This window comes from Numenius arquata, chromosome W, assembly GCF_964106895.1.
Source record: "Numenius arquata chromosome W, bNumArq3.hap1.1, whole genome shotgun sequence".
NCBI lineage: Eukaryota > Metazoa > Chordata > Aves > Charadriiformes > Scolopacidae > Numenius > Numenius arquata.
The window spans coordinates 192,768-202,778 of NC_133615.1; positions in this window are offsets into that span (position 1 = coordinate 192,768).

Sequence of the window (10,011 nt, forward strand, 5' to 3'; positions counted from 1 at the left end):
CCCGGGCCGGGCCCGGCCCGGCCCGGGGCGGCGCGGCTCGGGCATGGCCGGGCAAGGGCGGTGGCCTCCCGCGCGACGCCTCTTTCCGCCCTCGCCTGAGGGGACACCCCCCCCCCCCCCGCCATGTTCGTGCCCGGGAGGCCGGTGGGCCTTGGGGAGGGAAAGGTCTCTTCCCTAAGCCCGGCAGTGTGCCGTCCGGCGCCGCTGAGGGCGTGAGACAACCGGTCAGGTGTTTGTTTTTACCCCGTTTTGAAGCGGGAAAGGGGAGCGTTCCGGCTTCGAGGCCTAGAGGTGCCCTCAGTGTGGGCAGCTGGCGGCTGAGGGGGCCACGGAGGAGGGCCTGGAGCAGAGCTCCTGTGAGATGGAGAGCAGGTGGGCAGAGGGGTAAAACAGGGAAAAATCGTAGAGCATTGGGGGCAGGGGTCTCGTTTTGAGGAGAAACAGCTTTATCTAATCATAGCCAACGCAGCCATGGGCTCTGTGACACATCCTTTCCCCCCAGGCTGCTGCCAGGTCCCAAAAAGCAAGTGCCCAGCTTAAGGGGTCAGGCACCTTATGTGTCTCTTAGCAAGGGACAGGAGGCACTGCTCAGGAAGAGTCTCCCAAGGAGACACGTTTCCATGACTCTTCTCCATCACTGCTAAGGGACGGATGAGCGTGGTGATGATCTAAGGTGAATTATCATCTCTCTGGAATTACAACTTGCTCAAAGTGGGCCGAAAGTGCCCTAGAAAGTAATTTAACTAACATTTTTAATTGGCGATCGAGCGATCAGATGTAGCTGCTTGTATTTCTGCAGTATTTCTTCACGTGACTGCACGCTTGCCTTGCTTTCCCCGTGAGTGAGCTGGAAGGTCGGTGGCTGCAGCAGCAGAGCGTTGAGACCAAACTAATAACCATTGCTGCTCAGCAGAGCCTGCTGTCTCACAAGTTCCATTGCTCTAGTCAAAACAGGCTTACATCTGCTTGGAGATACACATCCACGGCAGAGCAGGTGACAGTATTGCATCTCTCTTGACCTCTCTGGGGTCCAGCATCTCTGAAAAACAAGCCATTTAATTCAACTTAACTTGAAGAAGCTGCGCTGAGTGGCTTTTTCCTGCATCGTTAACCAATAGTTTATTTCTCCTAATTTAGGTGGAAGACCAATCTGCATGGCAAAATGGATACAGGTAAGACAGTGAATTTGGCTTCCCGGTGATTTGTAGTTATCCACAGCTGTGTGTGACTTAGCTGCTAGAAAATCAGGCAGGTGCCTTTCACCCTCCTCAGCCTATGGTCTGTGCTCGTTGGGTGTCTTCCTACAGTATCAAACAGTTAAATTACTGGGGTTGAATATGGTTTTAAATCCTGGTCTCTCGTTTCTTTGGGGATTAATTTGACTGTTAGACTGTTACATAAAACAGATATCCCTGCTGCTATTTCTGAATGGGGGTGGTTGTACATACTATCTTTATTGCTGAACACACCAGTTTCCTATCTGGGTCTAGATAATGCTGGGAGCAAGAAGTATTTAGCACTGTGGTATCTCGTAACCGGTTTCAGCTGCGCTTTCAGCAAAATGCTCAAGAAAAAACTTGGCACGAAACTTGCTTTTCAGCCTTTTCTACATCCCTTAAGCTCAGAGCATTTTGTGTAATTCATTCAAGTTCCTCCTTGAGTTCTTGGGTAATGGCGGTGGGGATACCGTCTTCAGCATTCACTTATTTGCCTTTGAGGAATGTGAATCGTGAGGTGAATTTTTATGTAGTGGTTGTTAAAGGTTCACTGTCCACCTTCGTTTTCCTCAACCTATTTGTTAGGGATTGCAGGTTTTCTCATGTTTGGCAGAACTTTTGTGTGCTTAACTTCAAGCAAGTAAGAAGTTCCCAACGTGCCCAGCAAAGCGGTTGAGCATGCTTAAGCATGTGCTTCAAAAAACAACCCAGTGCTTTATTATGAAAAGCTAAGGCCAACACTTCCTCTCTCTCAAGGCCATGAGGAAGTTCCCGTGGACTTCTATGGAAGCAGGGTGTACCCTCTCCTCGCTGCCAACTCTCTCTCTCTTGCTCTTTCTGGCTGAGGTTTTCCCAGGAAGAGCCATCTGCTGCATGTAATGAAATAGTCTCTCTTAAAAGTCAAACTGTTCTGTGATCAGTCTCGCTATACTAAGGTCACACTAGCAAAGCAGCACGGAAGCTTTCAGCTGAAACAACGTGCCTAAATCCAGTGTCTTTTGTCTTGTAATGCAGGGTCAAATCACAGGCCTGGCCCTCTTCTAGAATTTAAGGAAAGAGCAGTCAAGGGTAAGTGCGCATTTATTGTTTGAGAGGTCAAATTGTTTGTATTTTTAAAGTTACTTGTCTACTTTTTTCTCCTGTGTGCAAATAGAATGTGTATCATAAAAGATAAATAAATGAAGAAGAGCAAGTTACTGTATTCTTAATGCACTACATGAATTTATACTGTTATTGAACAGGAAATACGATTTGTCATTTGTTTCTGCTAAAGTATAGTCATTATTGCTCATTTCTTTTTTTTAAATGTGTTGCATTTAGAATTCTGCTAAATGTTTTTGAAATTATACTCTGGTACTCTTTCTTCTGAGTTTCAGCAAGACAAACAAAGTTGCAAAAATCGGACCGAAACAAGCTTCCTTCTCTAAAGAACGTGTGACACTAGGTATCCCGAAATAGGCATTTTGTTCTTTCTAAATATATATTGCATAGCCTAATACTCATTAGGTAAAAATTTCCTCCATTCCTGAGAAAAAATCTGGTCGCTTGGTAGTTATGTAGATGATTATGAGGCTGCATGGATTGCTCAAGCTGACAGTGTCAGATGCTTGACAAACGTTAAAAATAGATTAAGACAGATCAGTGTTAAGAGCTGTGCTGTGATTGCTTATTTTAATTACTCTATACTGAGGTCTTTGTTAGAGATATACAGAGCCAGTCATTCACTCTTCTTACGTTTAGCCAACGAATTATAGTTGTGGTGTTTTTCTTGATGCTGTGCTGCTCTGTACAACGGGTAGTGCACTAACGTAAAAGTTGTCAAAAACCCTCGGATGTCAGAAGTTGCAGAAACACAATACATCACCCTGTATTTGGCAAGGACATACTTTCCAGACATCTGCTTTTTGAGCAGCCAAAACTTCACTGATGGTTTTTTCTATCCAAACCTTGTTAATACAATAGATATACGATAGTTGGTTTAGATAATACGGTATTTTGCTGCTTTGATACATGGCATTACACGCTCTTTGACAAGTGTGGTGCTCTAAATGTTTGATTTGATTGCGGTGATATATAGAAGAGTAATATGGTTGTAGTTATTGTTTGTGTTCCAGACAGAAGTGAGTCAGAACTGCTGTGAGATACAGAAACAAATAGAAAATGCGGTCATTGTAAATCCTTACATGCTCTTAACCTCATCAAATGTTAAGAGTCTACAGTAAGTGAACTGCTGTGTAAATACTTACTAGAGCCCTACTGTGAACAGAGTTCACAAAGCTATAATTGAATTATAGAATTCCAGGTTCTGTTGTCTTGGAGATTTCAACTTTTACAAGGAGGTAACAACATTTGAGAATGTGGGTGTGATCACAACACTTTTGGAAGATGTTTCTTTGGCTGTCTGGCACAGTCGCTTTGGAAAGCTTGCATAGGAGCGGAGGAAAGTGGCCCAGAAATTTCGTGTGGAATTTGATTCTATCGGTACTGATGGATGCATGGCAAAAAAGAGGACTGATAGAAACATGCCCATGTTGATGCTATTGCAGTAAATGTTATTCTTTCAGCTCTCATATACATATGCTAGGAATCGCTATGATACGGCTGTGGTATGTGGCTTTTCATGCCTAATCTCAAACAGTATGGTCCTATTTATTGACAGAAATGCATATGAAGTTCTGTTTCCCTGGGCGTTGTAGAAATCAATAATCGCATCGACAAGTCTCTTGTGCCCAGCACTTCACCCCAAACTTTTCCTTTGTATGTCTAGGCTGAAGCACCTTTGCGTTCCTCAGTACGGACTCAGTACGTGGCCACGCAGAGTGGGGGCTGGCCGGGCTGCGGCAGGGTCCGCTGTATCCCACGTGCTGGTGTTCTCTGTCCATGCCAAATGCAGGGCAGGAGCAGAACAGTGTGTCTGCAGTGCTCGTTCCAACAGGGTGCCAGCGTGAGCTGGGGGCATAGATACAGGCCCAGGCGGTGGGACCTTTAGGCACTGCCCCTTTTAGACTTTTCTTGGAATCGTGTAGTTGGTGAAGATTCCTTTCTGCTTTTTGTTGTTGTTTCTGTTCTTCTTTTGCTGCTTTCTCTCCCTTTAATCAATGTAATATTTATAACATCACAGAATCACACAGAATCACAGAATGGTTAGAGTTGGAAGGGACCTTAGAGATCATCGAGTTCCAACCCCCTGCCCTGGGCAGGGACACCTCCCACCAGCCCAGGTTGCTCCAAGCCCCGTCCAGCCTGGCCTTAAACACTTCCAGGGATGGGGCAACATCCTGCTGTCCATACCAGCTGGCTTTCTGATTGGATCTGCATAGTATATGACCGTTTCTGTTCATCATAAAGAAAGGTTTTGAGGTTATTAGTGTTTTGGTTTGGAGCTTTTTCTTGTTTATCTTAAATGAAGTCTTAATTATATCCACCAGCTTCCTTTGTGGTTAAGCTACCTGCCAATGTAACATCTCTATAAAGGGATGTATGAAAATGTGTATAGTGTGTCCAGACATGTGGAGGAGTTATTGAGAAATCTAAAGTTCAGTGGGATAGTCTAGGGGATAGTAATTGTTTTTCAAAGGGGCAAACCCAGCTCCCAAATCTTGGCCTATGGAATAGCAGTGATAGTAGGAAACTGCTGGCATTTGGGGAGTTTGTCTCCGACCGAGTATCTCGGAATGAACAATGAAGCACATGAGCAAATGCTCCACTGCTTGTCTAAGCAAGATCATTCTGATGGAGAAGTACTAAAGGAATAGGTGAGTAGACTGTATTATGCACGGATCCATGTTCTCCTCGTGCACGCATACGTACAAGGGAGAAAGACTGTGCTTTCTCTGCATAGGTTTGTGTGCAGAAGTTCAATGAGAGTCAGTCCTCGACCAGCTTTTGTGTGGCCCTGCAGGTGCGGACAGTGGCAGATGTTACTGAGGACATGTCTGTGTGATCTAAGGCTATTACGAACAGACATTATTTATGTAGCTATCCATTTTTCTTGTGTTTTCAGGTATCCCAGACCCAGTGTCAACTTGGTATAAAGAGACAAAACTATTAGTTGATGGAAGGATATTTTTTAATAGGAAACAGAGGAGGATTACCCGTTTCACTCCTCCTGTGTGTTTAGCTGAGATAACCCTTTGCGTGGGCTAAGGCAGCTTCTTCCTTCCCACTCCTTTGCGCTGCCGTGGGTGCAAAGCGGGGCACGTGCAGAACATGTACAGCCATCCAGGGGTACTTATGCACCAACGTGCAGCTTTTCACGTACCAGGACAATGCTCGCGTTGTCAGAGCACGTTCAGGTAGATTAATTGTGCTGCAGTGCTATAGAAGGTTTAGGCATCGATGAGGCGGCCATTGTGCCCGGCAGCCTGTGAATACCAGAGCGGTCCCTGCCCCAGAGGCCCGGGTGGCGGTGATAAGGGCAGAGACGGGTCCTGTGAGAGAGAGGGGGAGCAAGTGCCTCCGAAAGATAAGGATAAATCCTTCTGAACAAGGCTGTGAGCTGAGTAGGTCTGTTCAGAGAACAGAGATTACGTGATGAATAGATAGTACATAAGAGAAGAAAAAACTTGAGAGATAGGAAAGGGAATTTTTTCCACTGGCTCTGGAGGAAACGAACCTCACAGAAAGGCACTAGACTTGTAAAATACGTAAGCTTTCTGTAGAAATAACTTTTGTGAATGTAAAATTGCTTACAAAGGAAGGTTTCCATTCTGGTTGTAACTAAATAAAGTAGGGGAAAAAAAAGTTATATGAGAGAGGAAAATTAATAGCCACTTTTTAACTTTAATCAGATTTGTATATTTTTGTCAGTTAAAAAATTTTCTGCTGATGTGAGAACTGGAATTTCAGACAATTATTTTCACCATGAATAGGTTTTTCAACTTACTGAATTATGACAAAGTAAGAATTTTAAATAACAAAAGCATTCTTTCCTGAAAATTTAGTTGCATTTGTTTTATATATTTTCCTTAGAGAAATGTTGAGTGATTGTTTTAGCCATTTTGATGGTTTTTCTAGCCATTTGTTTGCATAATATTAGTTGAAACTGACTGTTTTTCACAAACACTTGGATTATTTCCTGCTATAAAAGGATTTTGGTGAAGCATCTGCAAATGTCTGTCCTGACTTTTGCTGCCTTGTTGATCTGGCCATTCTGGGCTTTCATCAGTCCTATATTTCTCCTACATCATATCCAGGCACAGTTCTCAGGTTACCCTTTTCATGCTGCTGCCAGCTTTGTTTTCCCTTATCCTTACTTCCCAGGGCATTAAGCTTAGGCAACGTCACCCCCTAAATGGTTTTCGTCGTGGGAGTGGGGACAGGCCTGAGTGACAGCTGGAGGAAGGGGAAGGGGAAACCAACATGTCCAGGGATGGTGACAGGGAAATTCAAATTGTAGCTACTCAGCAGTGGTAATTCATGACCGAGGAGTGATCTGTCATGGAGGGCAAGAAGGCCCAGCTGCAGAAGGGGTTAAGCTGGCTGGGACCAGGAATGCCAGAGACCAATCTGCTCCCTGTAAGGGAGTGAAGTTTCCCTTGGTGATAAGAAACAGGCAGGTTATTGTCTTGTAACCTTTAGTGCCGTGAGGGCTCAGGGGCCACCTCTGGGCAGCAGAGCTGGGCTGGGGATGGACCCCGGGACGGGCTGAGGCGCCTGTGCAGCTCCTCGCCGGATGGGTGCTGGGCAGGGCTATGTCAGGCCTCTACCCAATGCATTGTGCTTTTTTAATATTTTTATTTTTTATTTAAGCACAAGTGTGTGTTTAATTCACCTCAAGGGGTACCATAAAATTCTCCAACAATCACCGCTGTTCTGATTAGTAAGAGATGGAAAATATGTTTCCAGATCATTAGATAACCAAAATAGGCACGTTTCTTACCATTACCGGCTAAAACCTGGTGGTGTTAATTTCTCCTACGTGGCTCTGCTGCACTGGCCTCCTGTCATTACCTCCTACCTGATTCACCAAGTAGCATCACTGGTTTCCAGAGCAAGACCCGAGACAAGCAGCCAGAACGCCCTTACACATCTAAATGTTCTCTTGTCTTCTCTGCACCAAATGTTCAAACCCCAGTTTATTAGCAATTGAGCTTATTTTCAGGTTACTAGTCAACAGCTGATGGTAAATTATCAAGGTCTCCCATTCATCTGTCCTCAGTGAATTTCATTATGCACCTTCTGTCACAAGTTTTCCGAGGAGCTCAGAGTTTATTATACTAACAGTTATCTTTCCATTTTCTATCCAAATTTAATAATTGAAATTATGGTTTTATCTATATCTTCTTTTTTCTACCCAAATTTAAAAAAAAAAAAGTCCCTTTATCTTGGGTGGAAAACCAGCATTTATTGCAGTTTTCCTCATGGAAAATTATTTTGCTTTAATTTCCATTGTTGGATCTGACCAAATGCATGGCAATCTAATCTAATTTTCATATCGAGAAATCTGACAGCTCTTTTCCCCTTGATGTCAAAATGCAGCTGAACTAAGATAATGATAGCTGTATAGTTCAATTGCTTTAGTAAGGAGTATTCATCAGTCAATCTGCATTAAAAAAAGTCTCTTTTCAGCTGGGAAAATTACCATGTGTTTAAAATAACTCAGAGCCTCTCTTAGAGCCTCGGTTTCTCACAGCCTCCAAAAAAGAGGAAAGAGGCATCTGGTTTACTGAAAAGTGAAGATGAACGAAGATTTGAAAGAATGCAACAGGGAGGCAAATAGATATTGAGGAGGAGATAGATGAATGCTGGGGAGAAATTCCATGGCCATGTAATAAAACGGATGAGGAAAAGAGTAATCTCTATTGCTCCATTTTTTTTTTTTGGTTAAATACTTATATTTCTGATAGTTGAAATGGAAAGCAAAACGTGATCAGAGATCCGAAAGGCTGAAGATAATGGGATCTGATGCCTGTTTTTCCCCAGGCTGTTGTTGCAGGCACGGTGTAGATTGTAGTTCAAAGGCCTGCATGAAGCAAGTGCAGAGTATTGGCCCAGGGCCAGTCAACAGGTGTCCCCGTTATTTAAAACCACTACAATATGCACTAATTGTCCATCTGCAGCAGGAAAGCCCATATTATGAGCGATTTTGAAGGAGACTGCTTCTCTGGCTCGAAGGTGGTAGTGTGAGGAACCTGTACCAGTTTCCTGCCCCGTACCTGCTGTGCGGATAACCCGAAACCTGCTGTGCGCCAGCAGCGGTGCGGGCTTCCCTCTTGGTGTCACGCTGCCAAGCATCTCGGGCCCAGCCGCTGTGACCAGGCTGGCTTGCCCTGCCGCAAAGCTGTTTTGTCACCTTCTGGCAACTTCCCAGCTACACCTCCGAGCTGACAGTACACCTTTGTGGCACATCAGGCTTGCTCTTCAAACCATCCTTCCTGTTGGCATCCACTTCCTTGTATGCTGGGTCTTTGCCAAGTTATTCCAAGGCTAAATTGACAAAATGTGTTCCCTCTCTGCTGCCTTTTCACTACCTGCTCCCCCTTCTTGTCTCACAAATGCTTATTTCTCCCTCTCCTCCCTTCATGCACTCCAGAGCCCCTGTGCTGACCTGATTGCCTGCTGGGAGGTGTTGAAGCCCGCAGCCTTACAGCAGGGCTGCTGCAGCTCCTTGTCCACAAGCCCAACCAGTGAGGCTGGGCACGTGTGCTCAGTAGGCACGTACACGCGTGTGTACAGCACACATGTATGTTGTGTGCTGGGAGAGGGTGCTGGTCTGGTTCCCCCATAGCTGTTGTTCCTCTGCTCTCTGGTACAGAGCCTAATGCTGTCCCTTCGAGTATTCTTCCCACTAACCATCTCTTCTTCCTGCTTTTGCATCCCAGGTAACTGTGGGAAAGGTGTCTGTGGCGGGGTTTGTGCAAAGGAAATGAAGATATATCTAGCTTCTTTATGCTCTTTACATGAGAGCCGGATTCCAAGCAAGCCGTGCAAGCCCCTTGCTATTTAGCCATTAAGCTCTAATCTGGCTCCCGCATATTTTCTTCCTAACTGCCTTTGATCAGTGTCTGTGGTGGAGTGACACCAAGCTGGGTGCTGACAGGCCCGGTGACTGCTCCACTGGTGGCCTTGCAGAGAGCAGATGGAGCTACGGAGTGCCAGGACGGGCCCTGGGAAAGGCTGCTGTGCTCGGGGGTGAGTGCCTGGCGATCCTGCAACCAGGGGAGAGGCAGGAGCTGGAAAAGGTCATGATGGGAGAACCAGAGAGAGGAAAAAGGAGAATGAAAGGAGGTGCCTTTAAATTGCTTTGTCAGATTAGCAGGATGGCAAGAAAGCTTTTCCTGCTGCTCTTCATATCACACTATTTTTCAGAGCTTTTAGTCTGGCTTCCTTCATGAGATCGTGTTTACGTGAGACCCAGTTGTGCCACGCTGCTTTCCCTGACAGTGGATCCCTGGTTGGAGGAGGAGTCCTGCTGGGATCAGCGTGGGTACTCCGGGGTGAGGAGTGACCCAGGCTGCCTCCCAGGAGGATGCAAAAACATCTCAACTATCTAAAATCCTAATGTTTGGGGATGATTAGAAAACAAGTTTTTTTTACAAGAAGAGAGACAGGACTCCATATTTCTTTGGATTCATGTAATGGAAGCGGTGTACTTCACTTTATTCTTATGTAGATTCTGCATTGCCACACCTTTGTGCTCCTGCCCCGCTGTTTGAAAGTCAGGCTCGTTATGAGCAGGAAATTGAAGTTAACCAGCCTCGTTTCATTATTCTCTCACCACAGAAATCACAAACATCAAGCCAACATATAACAGAATTGCTTCAGACAGAAATAGCCATATAAAATCTATAAA